This window comes from Salvelinus sp. IW2-2015, linkage group LG4q.1:29 (genome assembly GCF_002910315.2).
Source record: "Salvelinus sp. IW2-2015 linkage group LG4q.1:29, ASM291031v2, whole genome shotgun sequence".
NCBI classification, from domain to species: Eukaryota; Metazoa; Chordata; class Actinopteri; order Salmoniformes; family Salmonidae; genus Salvelinus; species Salvelinus sp. IW2-2015.
The window spans coordinates 53,922,759-53,939,613 of NC_036842.1; the positions used below are offsets into that span (position 1 = coordinate 53,922,759).

General features: G+C 40.8%; 1 protein-coding gene and 1 long non-coding RNA gene across 3 annotated transcripts in view; both read left to right on the forward strand.

Annotated features, from left to right (window-relative positions):
* The window catches only part of LOC111962166 (chemokine-like protein TAFA-5), a 140,629-nt gene that overhangs the window by 65,828 nt on the left and 57,946 nt on the right, over positions 1-16,855 (forward strand). The gene's annotated exons all lie outside the window — the stretch shown is intronic.
* Positions 10,858-12,694, forward strand: LOC139027557 (uncharacterized). Its single transcript, XR_011479672.1, has 2 exons — positions 10,858-11,707; positions 11,845-12,694. It is a non-coding gene; the product is annotated as an uncharacterized lncRNA (long non-coding RNA).

A 16,855-nucleotide genomic window follows, 5' to 3' on the forward strand; every position in this document is an offset into this window, starting at 1 on the left:
ATMTTCATTTGTATTTTTTTATTAACTACGACAATTCTATAATTGTTCTTTCACTTTGAAATGTGGAGCAGGTTGTAATTATAGAAGCTTTTCTTGTGCTTCAAATTGAATCAATGAATACATTTGTCAAGGAAGGGTCTTTCTTCTTCCTGGATAACTTTGATTTGAATTTTTACGTCTATTAGAGACATGAAATTTGAAGCCCGAGCCCTACCCATGCCCGCGACATTCAGGCCTTACTCTACCCAGGTTCGATTGCTTGTGCAGAATTTAAGGCCCTGCCCGAAACCTTAGCTGCTCCTATCTGTCTGTCACTTGCTTCTGTGCACTGCTTGCTCTGCATGCACTCTGCTCATGGCGGCTCTGCGTCTGTGAGTATTCATAGCAACGGCTCCGCTTGGGCTGTTCTGCTCAATAACAAGATATTAGAGAGTTGTTAGCCAATAACTACTTTTCGTCACTCCAAACTCTGACAAAACTCAAGGAATATTATTTTTTTCTGTGAAATAATCTCTCCTGTCTAATATTTGACGAGGAACTACTTCTGACATACTTCTGCTCAGCTTCGAAATGTTAGTGATCAATTTAGTGATTCCCGAGCCCTCACTGTACCCTAGTTATTTAATTTTTTTAAACAGCTCAACCTGTCCCTAACCTGATGTACAATGTTGGGGCCTGTCGAGCTCAGGTCGGGTAGCAGAGCTCTAAGGTGTATGAATGTTTGCATATTTGTGTGACGAGTAACCTTGCCTGACACCTGATGACTAGTGTTAGTTCTCTGAGCTAATACCTAGGCTTTAGATCAGTCTTTTGACGCACAAGAGACCCAGGTTCAAAACCAGTCGGACACACCACTGGTGTACCGGACACACCACTGGTTTACCGGGGACACCTCCGTAGCCCTCGCGAGCCGGGGGGCACATCTGTCTGTCATTGATGTCTATTTTATTTAATAAACCTCCAAAAAGTAATTCATAAACCTTTTTAATTTTCATATGTACTAAGTGTTTGTTTCTTGGGCTTCAGGAATGTGACTGAACAAGTACCTCAGTCCTTGAAAAAGAAAATATTCAACTGGGATATCAGTGAACGAATGCTGTGGTCAAGGCTACGACGGCGCCAGTGCACTGAGTGGAGCTTACTCAGGTGTTAAAAATCGCATATCAGACTGAGAGCTGTGATAGAAAAATTTGGTATTTACCTGATTTGTTTGATATTAATGGTTAACCATCAATATTTAACTAATAGTAAGATAGTTTTGTTCTACTAATGCTGTGTCTTTATAATCTCTACTCTAGCTTCCTACAGGTAGTCTGGGCATATGGTCAAATTGAAAATGTTTTTTTCTCGCGATAGCTTGAGCTGACATTGACTTGGTGATAAAAACCTAAAGCCGGCATTCCATAGACAAGATGTGGTGTGTTTGACTCAGATAGAGATAGCCTAGAAGAGTTTAGAACAATCCCTCATTGTCTCATCTTCCTGGCATCAGGGAAACTAAGCCGGGTTGGGGGTTAAAACAACACCCCTCTTGCAAATGACCACAGGATAAACCCAAAGTGGTGGTGCCCCCAATTGGCATGGGAGGGGTGGAACCAGCCATGACTAAGCATTCTTAGTGTCAGCTATAGAAAAACTCTGCATTGTCTGTAAAGGTTTGGCTACTCGGCACAACAGTCAAGAGTGTTGGGTTGACTGGTCTCATTATTGCAATAATTAATCAAAATGAAATCAAGTTGATTGTTTGAAGAAATTACAATTTCCACAACATTTTTGGCGACGAGGATGGAATCTGCAACTTCACCTGTTGACCGCTCTGGGTAAACTGTGCACAGGGGATCAGAAATTGTAATCTCTGGGAAAACCACACATATTACTGTGCAGTTGGACCCGCCTAAGATCTGAGAGGAAGCGGGCACGGGTGGATGCCAGATCTCGGACATAGTACTGAGAGAGGTAGACTTGGACAATCTATCATTAAGTGATGAAATTAKAAAGACAAAATGTAAATTATAAAAACGTAAAAGTCCCTGTTGAGGGTACGCTCAGAGTGAGGTCTTCCTTAATTAAGAGGGCCACAGCTGAGGTAACTAGCAGAACTGAGTTGAGTTGATAAGAGTGTTCTTAAGTGAGGTATCCTTGGGCATGATTGTTAATTAGCCAGTTGCGGGCAACCAAAAGTCCAGATCTGTTCTACTGAGTTGATCACAGTAGGACTGGCGAGGTTATTGTGGAGTGAAGTACTAGAGCGCGGGTAATCTTGCGAGAGAACCCTGCTTGGTGAAGCTTATTGAACGAGGGACTAGAGTGCAGGTGACACCTTGCGAGGGGATCTGGCTTGATGAAGTTCAAATTATAACATGTAATGTATTGATAAAATGTTTTGTTAAGATGTAACTGTGAGTTGCCAGGAACTAACCCTGAGATAGAAATGTGAAATTATTCCTGCAGGTTATAAAAAAAATATTGTAGAAAACAACGAATTGATTAAGTATGTTTTGGGAACAGTACTCTGTGTCCTGTGAATGTGATGTGTGAGTGTGGAAATAAGTGTTAATCTGACATTTGGATAATAAGATATAGAAATGTGTATAATAAACTGATTAACCTCTAATTCCTCCCAAACCCGGATCCGGGAGCACCCCCCACAGTAAAAAAGCTGACTAGCATAGCGTAGCATAGCGTCACAAGTAAATACTAGCATCTAAATATCATTAAATCACAAGTCCAAGACACCAGATGAAAGATACACATCTTGTGAATCCAGCCATCATTTCTGATTTTAAAAATGTTTTACAGGGAAGACACAATATGTAAATCTATTAGCTAACCACGTTAGCAAAAGACACAACTTTTTTTACTCCACCAGTTTTTTACTCCATCAGTAGCCATCACTAATTCGACCAAATAAAGATATAAATAGCCACTAACCAAGAAACAACTTCATAAGATGACAGTCTGATAACATATTTATTGTATAGCATATGTTTTTTTAGAAAAATGTGCATATTTCAGGTATAAATCACAGTTCTACATTGCAGCTGCAATCTGAAATTACAGAGACCAACGTCAAATACCTAATTACTCATCTTAAAACATTTCTGAAAAATACACAGCGTACAGCAAATGAAAGCCCAACATCTTGTGAATCCAGCCAATATGTCAGATTTTTTAAGTGTTTTACAGCGAAAACACAATATAGCATTATATTAGCTTAGCACAATAGCCAGAAACACAAGCAATTTACCAGCAGCACAGGTTAGCGATCGTAACAATACAGCAAAAGATATATCATTTTTGACTAACCTTGATATACTTCGTCAGATGACAGTACTGTAACATCATATTACACAATGCATATAGGTTTTGTTCGAAAATGTGCATATTTAGCAGCACAAATCGTGGCTATACAATGTGATCAGTGGCAACAGGTCATGCATTCTGGCCGGCGCCATCTTGGAAAGGCACCTAAGTTTACGATTATTTATCGATTAGATTGACTAAAAAATACAGGTTGGACAGCAAATGAAAGATGCATTAGTTATTAATGCAACCGCTGAGTTAGATTTTTAAAATTAGACATACAGTGTGCGTTACAGCCAGACCAGTGCCAAAATTAATGGCGGACAAATCATTTTACATTTTTCCACAGAAATACTAATTAACATCATAAACATCATAAATGGACGAGCTTCCATCAGAGTCTTGGGCAAGTTGTCCTTTGTCCAAAATAATCGTTGCTCGGTTGTAGAACGTCCTCTTCAACTTTGGAAATAGCAGCAAACATTAGCTATGTGGCGCAGACATGCCCAAATCTTCAAAACGCAATACTAAGGAAATTCCGAAAATCGCAAAATACATAACTATATATATATAACTCGGTTTAAAATAACTTCGTTATGATGTTTCTAACACCTATATCGAATTAAATCAGAGCAGGATATATCTAAGGCCGATAACTTGAGCTTTTCAGAACGCCATGCTGAGGTCCTGCTTTGCSCMATGACGAACAATGAAAAGAGTGCACCCCCCATGCCATGGGCTTTTATATGGTCTCAGATCTGCCTAGAAACTCCATTCCAATTCTCATTGGTTACTGACATCCAGGGGAAGGCGGGTGCAGTTCATGTCGACCCATAGGATACATACAGAGTTTTAAACTGATCCTAGAACAGAGTCAACATTTTCAGATTTTGCAGTACCTGTCAGGAATTTCGCTGCCAAACGAGTTCTGTTTCACTCAGAGAAATAATTCAAACGGTTTTAGAAACTAGAGAGTGTKTTCTATCCAATAGKAATAATAATATGCAWATTGTACGAGCAAGAATTGAGTACGAGGCAGTTTAATTTGGGAACGATAAATGACAAAGTTGAAACAGCACCCCCTAGATTGAGAAAAGGTTAATTAAGGGAGCTTCCACATTAAATAGGGCCTGGTAACTTTAGTTTGTATCTACCCTACATTATGAAGATGTGGTAGTGTTTTTAATGCTATGTTTGATTTATTTTGAGTGGTCTATTGTCATTTGGTTCTATTGGGTTTTTCACAGTTAGAGAAAATGTATCTTAAAGGGGCACACACATGATATTTTTTATTTTCAGATTTTTCATTGAACACATGATTTATTTTGATAAGAAATGTACTGAAAAAACTTACTGTGAACCTGGGATCTCAAATGTTTGACTGTTTTTAAATACTTAGTCTGATAGAGAAAGAAACACTTATTTGAAGGTTTTGAATGACCTCTGACCTCCGTCCTGGCTTTCTAGTGTGGTTTGATCACCCTCACTGGGAAGTTGAGAGATGATTTAAAGGTCATATGTAATACTGATTTGAAGGATATTTGTAATACTGATTATTATGGAAACGTTTATAATGAATAGTTATATGTGTGATTCCGACCACGAGAAGGATAGACCTGTCTCTAGTCTATTTTTACTATGAATTTATAGGTATAAAACATATTTATGGAGTTATTAATGCAAGTACATAATTTGATTTGCGGTGTTGTTGTTTTTTTTACACATTGATCACATTGTGAGTCATGTGTCAAAATAGGGGAATGACCAGTCCTTTGAGGTTTTTGGATTGAAGTGTACACACCTTGAGTGATATGTAGGAATGTATCGAGTGATATATGAAGGAGTGTATTGTTGCTCTGTTTGTTTGTTTTGTTTGATAAATCTCACCAGATTGGGTCTGCTGGATGATCGGGATAATATCCTGACCCTGTGACTCTGCGATGAGGTTGACAGTGTGATAAGCCAATTTCGATTTTTTTTTTAACAGAATGTGTTATTCTCTTTGACATGTGTTTTAGAGATTTGCATTGGGAATATTGGTACAGTCAATGCTTGTCTGGATTTCCTGAATCAGAAATTAATTGAATTGAATTGTTGTTCTGATCTGTCCTTTCTCGAGGTTATGGTGAAAATGACTACAGATGGTATCTAGATGCATGGAAGGGATAATTTGACCACACGGTGTGGACCTCAAAACCCCATCTAACCGGCTGAAGAAATGACATTCAATACGGCCCTGTCTTGCACCACTTCTACCTACAGACCTGTGTCCGAGCCAGCAACCGGTGTACAGCATCCAATTGAAGCTATCAACTGCCTTTTCTATCATGCTTTTCACTCTGGAATGTAACAGGAGTCCACGTGGAGTGAGCCTGAAGAGAGATCCGTTCCAAAACTTCTCTCATGTTGCTAGTATACTGGTTGGCAAATGGACAAGACATAATAGGTGTTGTGGTGGGGCTCAAGTGAGACWTTAGTCTGTTTGCGAAAATGAAATTATTCCTGAAACATTGAAATTGGGACATTATCATGGGCCATCCACTTTGAACTGTGAAGCTATCTGAAGAAGAAAATGAAGAGATGTCAGAAGATTGAGTGCCAGGGAAGGAAGGGGTTGGTTGTGCCTGTATTTGATTTAGACTTCTCTAAAATTGTTATTTGGGGTATCAGGTTGATTGTGGAGGTTTACACGCTGCTATATTTATAGTAATTTAGGCTAAGAATGCATTGAGATACTGATCTGTAATTATAATTGAGATGAGAAAGTTAATACTGGAATTAAAGGATAATTATATTGTATGTTAACCTCTCTGGGATATGTGGGACGCTAGCGTCCCAACTGTCCAACATCCAGTGAAAATGCAGAGCGCCAAATTCAAATAAATTACTATAAAAATGTAACTTTGATGAAATCACACATTCAATATACCAAATTAAATATACACTTGTTGTGAATCCAGCCAATTCGTCAGATTTCAAAAATGCTTTACAAGCAAACAAACACAGACCATCATATTTTAACCCTCCAGGTGCAACACAAAACTCTAAAATATAATTCATGCCTTACCTTTGACGAGCTTCTTCTGTTGGCACTCCAATATGTCCCATGAACATCACAAATGGTCCTTTTGTTCGATTAAAAACCGTAGATATATATCCAAAATGTCTATTTATTTGGCGCGTTTGATCCAGAAAAACACCAGTTCCAACTTGCGCAACGTGACTACAAAATATCTCAAAAGTTACATGTAAGCTTTGTCCAAACATTTCAAACTACTTTTGTAATACAACTTTAGGTATTTTTTACGTAAATAATCGATAAAATTGAAGACGGGATATACTGTGAGGAAAATACCGGAGGAAAACAAAGTGGACCGTGCTTTCAGGTCACGCGCCTCTAACAAAGAGTACACTTCCCTCTACCCTCAATCTGAACAGTGTTACTTCTTCATTTCTCAAAGAAAAAACCTCAACCAATTTCTAAAGACTGTGGACATCCAGTGGAAGCGATAGGAACTGCAAGAAGGTCCCTTAGAAATCTGGATTCCCAATGAAAACCCATTGAAAAGAGAGTGACCTCAAAAAAGAAAAAATCTGAATGGTTTGTCCTCGGGGTTTCGCCTGCCAAATAAGTTATATTATACTCACAGACATGATTCAAACAGTTTTAGAAATRTCAGAGTGGTTTCTATCCAAATCTATTAATAATATGCATATCTTAGGTTCTGGGCCTGAGTAGCAGGCAGTTTACTTTGGACACGCTTTTCATCCGGACGTGAAAATACTGCCACCTATCCCAGAGAAGTTAATATAAATGTAATACATTCTACCAGGATCGATGTGTGTTAAGTTGAGAGTTTTAATTTTGAGTGATAGAATCAATGTGAATCACTGAGCAACGTCATTCAACATTTTGGTTGGATAATTATTGGGTTTTAATTATGTTTTGGAAACGGAATGATTTTTAAAACTGACTGATTGATTTAATACATTTTTAGTATATGAAAAACKATATGAGCGCAGCAATTAATGTATTATGAATAGATTGTTTTGATTGTTGTTATGCTTACATGTGGAAAGAAGTTGTGTACCAAAGAGATTTATACTATTTTCAGCATGCCCTGGTGAATGGAGAGGATGAACTCTGATCCTGAGAGTGAAACTGATCCTAATCTATTTGATTTATATCCATTACCAAATTGCAATTTGTAATAATAATACTCAGGAACTATAGCAGGTTTGCGCCAATGGCACATAGCCATAGGTGTTGCCTTATACTTAGTGGTATCATGATGCTTGTCCTGGGTCATGTTCATTAGGCACACAACAGAAGATATGTTACTTAAACCGGGGGTCACTACCTGGATTTGTCCGACAAGATATATTAATTTTAGTTTCTACCATGCTGACCAATATCAGCATGTGATCAGTATGTGATCAGTATCAACATGATTATTTGTTTCATGCTGATGAAAAATATACTCTGATTTAGATTGCTGAGAATTTCTTAACAATATTTTAATGTCTTTTTAAACCTTGGAATTATTTATTTTAAGTTGAGAGAAATCTCAAAATGGGGGGAATGTCATAGAATAAGTATGTATTTACCTGATTTATTTGATATTAATGGTTAACAATTAATATTTAACTAATAGTAAGATATTTCTGTTCTACCAATGCTGTGTCTTTATGGTCTCCACTCTAGCTTCCTGCAGTTAGTCTGGGTGTATGGTCAAGGAAAATGGGTTTTGCTAGAGATAGCTTGAGTCTATCCTGCTCATTGGTAGCCACAGATTTCAGCAAAGCATTTGACAAGGTCAGCCATAGTACTGTCATCAAAAATATCCTGTCAATGGGGGTGAGGCCTGAAATAGTCCCATGGATTTGTGACTTTATCTCTGACAGGAGAAACGGGTGCTCTATCGTGTTGCCTTATCTGAATGGGAGTACTTCACATGTGGGGGACACTCCTTGGCTTTGTCCTTGCCCTAATCAATGATGTTGTACATTAAGCCGCCAACCCTGTGTGGAAATATGTTGATGACATGAATCTGCTTGAAACCAGAAAACTGAACCAACCATCATCAATGCAAAAGCAACTTGGCGAGCTCAGCACCTGGACCTCTACCAATGACATGCTCCTCAATGACAAGAAATGTGTAGTGATGCATGTCACCTTCTCTAAAAACACACCCCCTGCACCACCCTTATTCATCAAAGGTGTCCCCCTGTCAGAGACATCAAAGGTCAGTGTGTGGGTTTCACTGTCCAGCAGGTCCTGTGCTGGAGCAGCCAGGTTGACACCATAACCACAAGCAGGAAGCTGTTCCTCCTCAAGCGCATTAAACACTTCTCTGTAACCACAGCAGACCTACTGTCCATCTACATCGGCTACTTAAGACCAGTTCTGGAGTATGCTGTCCCAGCCTGGCACCCCAGTCTCACTCARACCCTGACTGCTCAGCTGGATTGTGTCCAGAACAATTCTGGGCGGGTCGTACACCAGCTACCGGGAGCTCTCGAAACCCTCGGAATCATGGCCTTGTAGAGCAGACAGGAGCATATCTGCCTGACATTTGCTAAATCCATAGCATCMTTCTCTGTTTGAGCCGGGTGTTTGAGTAGGCTAAACTAGATAGCTAGTGAATGCAGCGATGTAAGCCAAATCTTTTCAGCCTCATTAGTTTTTTTTGGAGTGAGATCTTAGTACCAGCATCGTTTGGGGTGTTAAATAGACAGTTATGAAACATAGAGATGAATACTCTCTTGGTAAATAGTATGGTCTACAGCGTAAATAGTATGGTCTACCTTGTTCAGCCATGACTCCGAAAAGCATAATATAGTACAGTTCTTCATGTCCCGTTGATAGGATAGTCTCAGACAAAGCTCATCCAGTTTGTTCTCCAGCGACTGCATATTCGGCAGAGGGTAGGGGCGGCCTATTCACTCATCGCCATAGTCTCATAAATGTGTCCGCATGGCGTCCTCTATAGCAACATTTTTTCATCTTCCGAGTGTCAGGGATTAGGACCTGGTCCGAGGTTGCTGAAAAATGGTTAAGATCAGCGCAAAAAAAAACACAAAATAGGTCAGGAGCCCGTAAAACAGCGGCTTTGCATCCCAGCGCCATCTTAGAACCCATTACTACTACTACTATCTTTAATTGAGCTTCTCATTCTCCTTAATTGCCGGGTTGCATTATCAACAGTCCCTTATCTCTGGTATATCTTAGCATGCATCATTCAAGACTAAGTTTAAATTGTGTGCAGCGCAATGGACATACACTACATTGCCAAAAGTATCTGGACATTGCAACACTTACTACCGAGTTCCAAACGGCCTCTGGAAGCAACGTCGGCCCAGTAGCTGTTCATCAGGAGCTTTGTGAAATGGGTTTCCATTGCCGAGCAGCCCCACACAAGTCTAAGATCACCATGCGCAATGCCAAGCGTCAACTGGAGTGGTGTAAAGTTTGCCGCTATTGTACTCTGGAGCAGTGGAAACGCGTTCTCTGGAGTGATCAAACACGCTTCACCATCTGGCAGTCCGACGGCCTAATCTGAGTTTGGCGGGAGAACAGGAGAACGCTACCTGCCCGAATGCAAAGTGCCAACTGTAAAGTTTGGTGGAGGAGGAATAATGCTTTTGGGCTGTTTTTCATGGTTAGGTCCCTTCGTTTCAGTGAAAGGAAATCTAAACGCTACTACATACAATAACATTCTAGACGATTCTGTGCTTCCAACTTTGTGGCAAAGGTTTGGGGAAGGCTCTTTCCTCTTTCAGCATGACAATGCCCCCGTGCACAAAGCGAGGTCCATACAGAAATGGTTTATTCGAGATCTGTGTGGAAGAACTTGACTGACCTGCACAGAACCCTGATCTCAACCCCATCAAACACCTTTGGGATGAATTGGAATGCCAACTGCGAGCCAGGCCTAATCGCCCAACATCAGTGCCCGACCTCATTAATGCTCTTGTGGCTAAATGGTAGCAACCCATCAACAATGTTCCAACGTCTAGTGGAAAGCCTTCCCAGAAGAGTGAAGGCTGTTATAGCAGCAAAGGGAGGACAAACTCCATATTAATGCCCATAATTTTGGAATGAGATGTTCGACGAGCGTGTACTTATAATGCATAATGTCTCAGGAAGGGCTGTCTGGGTTGGCAATACTCAGTATAGAAAACAGGCAGGGCTGAAACCTGGACCTACAGGACGTGGTGAAAACATTTGCTCACAAAAATGCAAGCGACACGGTCGCTCGCATACTGAAGCAAAGATAAGTCTCTCCATAGAAAAAGAGAGAGAGAGACACAGACACAGAGAGACTTTCCTTTAAGAGGAAGAAAGAGAAAATGAGACACAGACAGAGAGAGAAGCAGCAAGGAGGACTTCAGGAGACCAGAGGAGTGTCTCAAGTTAGATTGAATTCACCTTGAATATTGCAGCCAATTTGTGTAGGGTATTAACCAGAAAAACCTGCTGAGTTCAACAATAAAGCCAACTACTTTTTCTTCATTGTTAGGCTATTTGATTTGTAATTTTTATTAAAAAAATATAAATAGCAGCTAAATATTGTAGGCTATATAGCTATAGATAGTAGGCTACCTTGCATAATTAAACACTTTTTTGGGGTGTATTGACTGTATTAATTGTTATTGATAGACTGGTTTTAATAACTTTCTATCCAAGCTGGGAGAGAGTGCTAGGATGGCTCGTCATGCAGGTTCAGGTAGGCTATACAGGATAGTTGGTATATTAAAATAAAACATAAATTGTTAGCTGATTAGTATGCTGTTGCATAGAACATTTATTTTACAATCTGCAATGTTTGAATTCCCAACATTAATTACTGAACAAGTAATTACATTATTACCACCAGCATCGGCAGCATTGCCACACCATGTATAGCTTCGGGAAATGTTAGGCTTAGCATGAGAAAATTACAACCAAATAGGCTTATAAACATTTATCCATTAGCTAAAGCGAAGCTAAAGGCTACATGCCCTGCCACCACATAAAGCCTATCCTTGATTTGATATGTAGTCACATAGACATGTCACAATTTCAGCACCATGGACAGCGATCGCTAGTCTCTAGTTTGTGAATGGGGGCCCGAACTCCGACCTTGCAAGGGTGTCCAGAGAAWCTTAGGACACTAAAGAGGCTTTTCTACTGACTCTGAAAAACACCAAAAGAAAGATTCCCAGGGTCCCTGCTCAACTGTATGAATGTGCCTTAGGCATGCTGCAAGGAGGCATGAGGACTGCAGATGCGGCCAGGGCAATAAATTGCAATGTCCGTACTGTGAGACGCCTAAGACAGCGCTACAGGGAGACAGGACGGACAGCTGATTGTCCTCGCAGTGGCAGACCACGTGTAACAACACCTGCACAGGATCGGTATGTCCGAACATCACACCTGCGGGACAGGTACAGGATGGCAACAACAACTGCCCGAGTTACCACAGGAATGCACAATCCCTCCATCAGTGCTCAGACTGTCCACAATAGGCTGAGAGAGGCTGGACTGAAGGCTTGTAGGCCTGTTGTAAGGCAGGTYCTCACCAGACATCACCGGCAACAACGTTGCCTATGGGCACAAACCCACCGTCACTGGACCAGACAGGACTGGCAAAAAGTGCTCTTCACTGACGAGTCACGGTTTTGTCTTACATGGGGTGATGGTCGGATTCGCATTTATCGTCGAAGGAATGAGCGTTACACCGAGGCCTGTACTCTTGCGCGGGATCGATTTGGAGGTGAAGAGTCCGTTATGGTCTGGGGGGGTGTGTCACAGCATCATCGGACTGAGATTTTTGTCATTGCAGGCAATCTCAACGCTATGCGTTACAGGGAAGACATCCTCCTCCCTCATGTGGTACCCTTCCTGCAGGCTCATCCTGACATGACCCTCCAGCATGACAATGCCACCAGCCATACTGCTCGTTCTGTGTGTGATTTCCTGCAAGACAGGAATGTCAGTGTTCTGCCATGGCCAGCGAAGAGCCCGGATCTCAATCCCATTGAGCACGCCTGGGACATGTTGGATCGGAGGGTGAGGGCTAGGGCCATTCACCCCCAGAAATCCAGAAATGTCCGGGAACTTGCTTGGTGGAAGAGTGGGGTAACATCTCACAGCAAGAACTGGCAAATCTAGTGCAGTCCATGAGGAGGAGATGCACTGCTGTACTTAATGCAGCTGGTGGCCACACCAGATACTGACTGTTATTTTAGATTTTGACTCCCCCTTTGTTCAGGGACACATTATTCAATTTMTGTTAGTCACATGTCTGTGGAACTTGTTTAGTTTATGTCTCAGTTGTTGAATCTTATGTTCATACAAATATTTACACATGTTAAGTTTGCTGAAAATAAACGCAGTTGACAGTGAGAGGACGTTTCTTTTTTTGCTGAGTTATATGTGAAAACAGCGCATTTCTATGTTTTGTGGAAAAACATTCAATGAAAAAGTTATGCCCAATGACATCAAAAGTTAAAACATAAAAAAAAAWAAAAACATTGATTTTCAAACACTATGAGATTCGCTGTGAGGTGAGGAGCAAGAAAATACCCTCCCTCTTGCTAGAAATACGTTGCAGGTTTGGAAAATCACMGTTTTTATTACTTTTAATCCTACCATGTAGGAGAGAAAAGTGAGAAGCAGTTATTTGGACATTTCTACTTATCTTTTTAAACACAGATCATAGAAATGAGCCATTTTCACATATGTAGACACTGGTTTGGTTCTGGAGATAATGAATATGAGGTTGAAAAGTGGCGGAGTTGCCATTTAAGGGCGTCCAGTCTGTTTGGAGCAGCTTATGCCATTTCCAATCATTTGTGGAAGGGAACCTGCTCAAGAGATGGTCAAGCTTTTTTATTAGATGGGGTTCAGCGCTAAGCAGACTGACTTCATATAGTAGGACCGGAGTGTTGCTGTCATAACCTTTGCTATTGATTCGAGCTGATTTGTTTTAAATGTCAAGTACAACACCAGGGCAGACGGTGCTCACAGATGTTAGCTCTCTGACTTTCTGAGCTACGAACTGTACAGTGTAACTGATGGTTAGCCGTGCCAGTTTGTCATTAGTTCTACTGACATTTTCATAAATTGCTAATATTCTCTGCATTTGAATAAACTATATTACACAAGTAGCATATGCTGTATTATAGTATGTGCTGCCATAGTGTTGTTCTCTATCTATTATCAACAGCATTTACTGAGGGAAACCTGCTAACAACACAGAAACAATGGGACTATAAAGGAAACAGACTTGTGAAGTTGCACTAACCAAAGCTCTCCCAAAGTGTGTTGCAGTCTCAACAAGAGTTTGATTCATCTTTTTGTTTGTTTTCTTGTGTCCGTGTCTCTGAGGAAAGCCCACAGGCGTAGGCCCTTCGCTTTCCATGCAAATGAACACACTACAGACAGCAACKCAAGGCTGTGTGGCGCTTACCAAAAGTATTTATCTAAACATATAAATAATCTCTCGTCCAATGCAACACAAAGCCCTTCTCATTTATCGTCTCAATAAATCTTGTCGGCAGGTCTCTTGCATCGGTCATCAGTCATTGCCTACCTTAACTGGGTCAAGACCGCCGAAGCTCCAGAGACCGTTTCTCCCTCTTTGTCTGCAGAACATTGGCGGAACACAGCTGGGATCGGGCCATCGCTCAGGCCTAATAGGGACCTGCAGAATGCAGGAGGAATTCAGGGGGATGTGGTGGGGCCGTTTGGAGAAGAAATGGGCTCACTGCATCTTTAGTGCAACTCCACTGTGCAACGAATGGTCTTTTTTCATGTGAACATYTTTTAACGGCAAGATGTAATTTGTGCCACAAGAGGATTTTCTTTGTGAATAGTTTTTCTCTATGTATAGTAGACTTTTTATCTTAGCTACCTGGCCACCACAGTTGCTACATACTTCAGGTGCCTTTAAGGTAAGGGAGACCCGATGCCTTCTTTCATGCTGCAGAGCAAGGATCCCTTTGAGAGCCTTGTGCTTGTCGTATACATAAAAGCATGTCCATAAGCAGCAACACCATGAAAGCTTGCTCTTTAGGAACTAGCTGCAAGGCTTCCAGTAAAAGCCGCTGCGAGAACTAGCAAAGACAAGCGACTGAATTATCAAGGGAGGCGTGTTGCGCACGCACTTAGAGAAGGTGTCCTGGGATGATGGAGGATAGAGACGTAGCTCCAGACATTCCCAGGGAATTAGATTAAGGAACAATGACCCTACAAGAGCTCACAAAGAAAAAATACCTCTATTCTGCCCGAGTTTAATACACTCTTTGCTTGGAAATAACACAACAAACAGCCTTTTATTTATTGGATCTGTGATTAAATCTTACAGGGAAAACAGGTGACTGCTGTGTTCTCTCTTACCCTATTTTTTAAAAACCTTTTGCCCCTGACACTTCTCTTTACACGTTTAAATAACAATACCCATACATATTACAGAGTTTATATGGGTATGTTTTCAAAGAGGGAAATTCTGTACATTCTCCATGAAACTCAAACATTTCCCCATACTTACCTCAGCAGGGGAGAGTGGGGTATGTTGAGCCATTTTTTTCATTACCATTACTGCAACAAAGGAAATATAGTGTTCTTTCTAACAAATATATCTATATATATTTCAGGATGGAGTGGATCCCTGGAAATAATCAGAATTCGTGTAAACATAACAGTTTTGAAAATATAGCTTGTTCAAAAAAAGTGGTCTCTTAGCACAATTTATCGGTATGGGGTAAATTGAGACTAAGGACAGGGTAAGTTGAGCCACCTTGGGGTAAGTGGGTGCTGGGAGTTCAAAGTTTAATTAATGGAATGGGGGTGTGATATATTGTATATCATAAATGTTTGCCTACATTCAGATATAGATCTCTCTGTACAATATCGTTTACCCTTCCATTTTGTGACTAGATGTCTGGGACGGGGATTTTGTTTCGATGTGCCAATTCTCTGCATTTGAGGCTACTAATCCCATGAAACTGGTCCGTGAGATTCGTGATATGTTTAGCAAGCTCAGACAACATATCATCAGATAAGACCTTGTGTGCCTCTGCTCCTCTATCACAGCCTCTCATTTGCACAGGTACATGTTTGTTTAATTTTTTGTCAATCTACCTCTTCAGTGTCATTCAGTCTATTTTTTAGTCTCTTGCTGCTGCTCATCCCTTCTCTCGCTTCCCCGGCTGCTCTCTTAAGAACCTCAAGGGGGGCTAGAGCCCTGCTTATTTTATGTTTATGTACRCGGGCATGATGATGTCTGCTCTGTAACAATACCAATGCATGACACATGGCAAGAATAGTATGCATATTATGCAAAAACTGTCTAAATGTAATCATMATTTGTATGAGGTATGGTGGCCAATGACTGAACTTACTCCATGGCCATTGGCTCAACTTAACTCAAGGTAAGCATGTAGACTATATTAGCTCACACAGCTACAAGGATGCACTTTCATGCTAGTTGTATTATATTTTAGCCTATAGAGACCCCCAACTGATGTACAGAACAATCTTGAAACTATCAGCTGAAAACAAATATAAACGCAACATGTAAAATATCCCAGACATATTCCATATGCGCCAAAAGCTTATTTGTCTCAAATTGTATGCACAAATGTGTTTATATCCCTGTTAGTGAGCATTTCTCATGTGCCAAGATAATCCATCTACCTGATAGGTTTGTCATATCAAGAAGCTGATTAAACAGCATGATCATTACACAGGTGCAACTTGTCCTGAGGACAATAAAAGGCCACTACGCTGAGTGCAGAATTTAATGTTAATTTCTCTTCCATAAGCCTCCAATGTCGTTTTAAACAACATGCCCTTACAACCGCAGACCATGTGTAACCACTCCAGCCCAGGACCTCCACATCCGTCTTCTTCACCTGCGGGATCATCTGAGACCAGCCACCCGGACAGCTGATGAAACTGTGGGTTTGCACAACCGAAGAATTTCTGCACAAACTGTCAAAAAACATCTCAGGGAAGCTGGTGGCAGTGRGGTTATGGTATGGACAGGCATTAGGTACAGACAATGAACAGAATTGCATTTTATCGTTGGCAATTTGAATGTACAGAGATACCGTGACGAGATCCTGAGGCCCATTGTTGTGCCATTCATCCACCACCATCACCTTATGTTTCAGCATGATAATGCACGGCCCCATGTCTCAAGGATCTGTAAACAATTCCTGGAAGCTGAAAATGTCCCAGTTATTCCATGGCCTGCATCTTCACCAGACATGTCACCCATAGAGCATATTTTGGACGCTCTGAATCGACGTGTACGACAGCGTGTTCCAGTTTCCACCAAATATCCAACAACTTCGCACAGCCATTGAAGAGGAGTGGGACAACATTTCACAGGCTACAATCAACTTAGAATATTATATAATATCAATATTAGAATTTGTTGCATGTTGCATTTATAATTTKTTTCGGTGTAATTTGGTTTAGATACAATCATCATGAAACATGTAACACAATAAATACATTTGACTTTGTGAAAATCTGTTTTTTGGACCTGACTTGCTT